Genomic DNA, 5046 nt, shown 5'->3' with positions numbered 1-5046 from the left:
ATATCTCTGCATAATATCTTATGTAGCTTTTTTGTGTTATGTTTTTGAAGTTTTTGTTAGAGTCAGAATAGAGGTCTTTGGTCGACAGTTAACAATGTTTCAGTTTAACTTGATCCTGGGTATGTTGGGGAATCTTGAGGTCTTCTCTTACGATGTTTGAATATTTGGATCCCTCAAATCTGAAACTTTTTAGGTTTGGCAGCTTTCTAGATTCTGACTCTCTATTGCTCCAGGAACACAGTGTGCACGTATTCCATAGGTTCAGTTGAAGTACGATATAAGTGGTAGATTATATGAAAAATGTCATGTGCAAACTGATTTCATGAAGAAGTAGTCGTGTCTTAAAAAGGTGACCAGATATGAACTGGAACAATGTTTATTATGGTAATTCTATCTTGTCTATTGACAGGGTTTGCACAGACATGAAAAAGCCTGAAAAGTTGACATTTTATCTTAAAAAGGCCCTAAATTTGGTTGAGCCTTGAAAACACTTTAATTGCCAGTGATTTGCCATAAAAAGGTCCTAACTTTAGCAACAACTGTGATGTTATAAATTTACAGGAAACTCATGCATCATAAAAATGTCTTGCAACAACAGTAGGTGCTAATTCATCGCCATTGTGGAGCAACAGTGTGCTAGTGCAGCAATGTAGCTAAGAGTTATTTCGCTTGATGGTTGGTCCCATATTTGACCAACTTTGTGTGTATTCTACTACTTGCGTGTTTCTTTAGTTCCTTAAGATTATTGATTGACCTATGGAGAGACCACAAGAAGTCCTTAGTTTGGTGGCTGATACCCTATACAAACCCCAATAGAAGTTGTCATAACATAGTCTGTTCAATATTTCTTTGTGATATTTGTCAGGGATAGACATGAAAAATGATGAGTAACTGGTCCTTCTAGACTCTTCCAAGCTTGAAGTAATAGACTTGGCTGTGTCTGTCCCTGTTAGTCAGAACAAAGTCCTGTGATAATTGCTTTATCAGTGGTTGGATACAGTATGTCTTGCGACATAACTCAATCGGATATCAAACATTTCAATGTCTGTTACCTTGTGTAAATATGATGCATGTTTAGTTTGTTGAAAGTTTTGGTTGTGATTGTTTACGGTGATCACAGAGAATGTTTAAACCTGTGATACAGGATTAGGGTATATTGACCCCTTGTGTCACACATCCTCAATATTTCCAGGGTATACGTTCTGATATATCGCAAGCATGCCCTGGATGCATCTATGGCTCGGCCTGATAATTTTAGTATCTCCATTGGCTGGCTTTTTATTGAATCAGATGTTTTTGCTGGGAATTTGAGCGTACCAATGACAACTCACTTTCGCTTTTTAAATTATCTAACCTATTAAACTTGACAACACAAATAATGCAGAGGAGGTATGGAAGAGGTAGAAGGAGTTCTTGCATATATATTTTTCAGACCTGACAATTTGTATGATTTCCCCAAAATGTAAACAAACCTTCACTGCTATCTTTGTTGACACCTGTGAAGGTCCTGGGGCGATCCATGCTTGCCATGAAAGGTGACTATGCTTGTCCTAAGAGGCGACTAACGGGATCGGGTGGTCAGGCTTGATGACTTGGTTGACATGTCATTGGTTCCCAACTGCGCAGATCGGTGCTCATGTTGGTCTCTGGATTGTCAGGTCCACACTCGATCATTTGCAGACCACCATATGGCTGGAATATTGTTGAGTGCGGTGTAAAACTAAACTCACTCAATCACTCACTCTTTGTTGACACTAACAAGTTCTGTTGTAATGACTGTTCAGCTGATTGGCTACTGAGAGAATGTGGATCCAGCAAAAGGAGGTCATCAAAAAAGCGACAGATGAATCCAGGGTATGGTGTAGATTTATCGAAAGAGAAATTTTAGACCTGCAAGTAAAAACTAAATACTAAAATTTGCTAAAATATAAAGAGACTGGGTCCTGATCCACAAAGCATTTGTAGCTTTAAAACCTACTGTTTCTCTATATTCTGTCGTACAAATGGGGTACCTATGAATATCCGACCTACAACTGGTCTTCACCAACCCATGCTTATTGTAAGAGGTGACTGGCAGGATTGGGTGATCAGGCTCACTGACTTGGTTGACACGTCCTTGTATCCCAGTTTATGTAGATTGATGCTCATGCTCTTGATCACTGCTTTTCTTTGGCCACATAGTTATTGGCCATATTCGTAAGTCAGTTCTCTTGACCTTTCTATTGCATTCAAAACTCAACCTTGTTTCTGGTTGGAACTGGTCCTGAACAACTTCTGCTGGTTATAGTGAGTGAGTGAGTTTAGTTTTACGTCGCGCTTAGCAATATTCCAGCTATATGGCGACGGTCTGTAAATAATTGAGTCTGGACCAGACAATCCAGTGATCAACAACATGAGCATCGATCTGCGCAATGGGGAACCGATGACGTGTGTCAACCAAGTCAGCTAGTCTGACCACCCGATCCCGTTAGTCGCCTCTTACGACAAGCATAGTCACCTTTTATGGCAAGCATGGGTTGCTGAAGGCCTATTCTACCCCGGGACCTTCACGGGATTCTGCTGGTTATAAGAGGTGAGATAATGTTTTGGGTAGTAAAGCTGAGTGACTTGTGTGGTACCATGTTTGTGTAACAGAACAGTCTTTAAGGTTGTTCTTGATACTGATCACTGGTTTTTGTGATCCTGGCTGAAATATTTAGCAGTTGTCACAAAGCTGGAATATTCTGACATTATTGCTTTACAACAAGCAAACATGGTACTCAAGAATGGTCCAGTACTAAACAGGATGTACCTTGTTCCTGGATCTTCATTGTGTTGATCTGAATCTCAAATTCACTCATATCCGATCCTTGTTTGATCCATCTCTGGGCTCACCAAACAGGTAAATGTTTATGCTGGGTTTGTTTGGAACCTTGAATATAGAGCCTTGATATAACTGACATACTGATCAGAGTGGTGCTCAAACCATTTCACTCACTCATGAGTTGTTTCACGTGGTAATTCATACATATCACTTTGTTTATGACTCATTATCACAATGCCGAATCCATATATGTTCTGTGTTTGTCACAGGGCTTTATATGGAAGAGAGCTGACCGAAAGAACAAGAACTTGCATTGATGCGCTGAGCAATATATTTGTGACATTAGCAGATGAATCTTGATATTTTGATGAATTAAAATATTGTGTGATTTAACACTTATGATTTTTTCCATCATTTGGTTTGAAAATTCGGAAAAATCATGTGTACAAAAAAGCCCCATAATCTGATTATGGAATACAAGATTTTGGGTAAAGTTTTCATGGCAACAACATTGTTAAATTAGAAATTGCATTTCTGTGATATTAGAATAGACTAGCTGCCACTAGTGTCGGTTGTAGCTTATTTTTATGCCAATACTTAGCAGTATGTTCATCCAATGCATAAGCTTTATATAACTGTCAATAAATGTACATTCCATGATAAAATATATTCACAGACTGATATTTAACCCAAAGGCCTAAGTATGTATGTGCAATTATAGATCTGTTACTGTCTTACATAAACAGTCTATTATCAATGGTGTTTTGTATTTTGTTTGGGAAGAATGGTCTTGGATTGAAACGTGCATGTATTTGATCCTAGTTGTAAACCAGGGCTCAATTGCACAAAACGATCTTAGCGCTACGACTAACTTAAACCTGTTGGAGAATGGGAGTTACAGTCACTGTAGTGCTAAGGTCGCTTCATGCAAGTGAGCCCAGGCGTGTAAAAACATGAACTCAGTCACCAATGGCGCTAGGAGACCAGGGACCTATCGACCAGACCTATGTCATGTCCGCAGTATGATCAAATAAAAAAATGTTGTGGTTCTGATTACACCACTTTACAATGTAGGATAGGCAGGTAGTAATTTGAAAACAATGACATTTTTGTAGATGTAAAGCACAAACTAATAACAAATTTATCAATGTGAAATTGGTTTTCAATCAAGCCTGTGGCCATCATGTGGAATTGCTCTGTCAGAAGGACACATGTCTGTTGGTGCCAGGAAGAAACAATGGTATCTGTTAGCTTAGTTATTATTAATACCGTTTACAGAAAATAAGGCTGGTACCAGAATTCATGGGTGGATGAGGTATTCAGAACCACAACAATATTTTTAGGCCTAATCAGTTATGCTTGTAGAGGAGGGACCTGCGAAGGTGGGCGAAAATTGGTCTCCAGGCACCCATTTCGTAGGAGGCGACTAACCGGATCCGATGGTCAGACTTGCTGACTTGGTTGACATGTCATTGTATCCCAGTTGCTTAGATCGATGCTCATGCTGTTGATCACTGGATTGTCTGGTCTAGTTTCATATATTTACAGACTGTCATCACGTTGCTGACTGCAGTGAAAAACTAAACTCACTTACAGAGGAGGAGTGAGTGAGTTTAGATTTACGCCGCACTCAGCAACATTCCAGCTATATGGCGGAGGTCTGTAAATAATCGAGTCTGGTCCAGACTCTGGGAAGCGTAATTGGCAACTGGGAACCGATGACATGTGTCACGCACGTGAGCGAGCCTGACCACCCGATCCCGTTAGTTGACAAGTCATAGTCGAAGGGGTTGCTGAAGGTCGATTCTACCCCGGACCGTCAGTGGTCTGCAGAGGAGGAACATGGGTAAGACTTGGTCACTTCTGCCATTGTACCTTATGTTGGTTCATTATAGAAATCATAGGATTGTCTCGTCCAAACGTGTGCTTACATGCTGTCATCACCCTGTGTAGTTAACCTGGGTTAACCCCACTTGGGTACAAAGGTTTGATGTAGTTAAAAGAGAATATTTACTATTTAACAATTTTACCCACAAACTGTGGATTAAGTCCGCTTGTATCTGTTCTTAATTAACTAACTTGCTTTATTACGTTTTTATTCTGAATACCAGTACTGCGACGCATCATTAATGCATTTTGCCAGCTGACCACTGCAACAGGCAACTGAAACAAAACTGAAGGCAAATCAAACACCTCGTTTCATTTCAAAGGTCCTTAGGTGCGTTTAGGCACGCTGTTTTTCT

This window comes from Haliotis asinina, chromosome 9 (genome assembly GCF_037392515.1).
Source record: "Haliotis asinina isolate JCU_RB_2024 chromosome 9, JCU_Hal_asi_v2, whole genome shotgun sequence".
Lineage (NCBI taxonomy): Eukaryota > Metazoa > Mollusca > Gastropoda > Lepetellida > Haliotidae > Haliotis > Haliotis asinina.
This window is presented reverse-complemented; position numbering follows the sequence as displayed.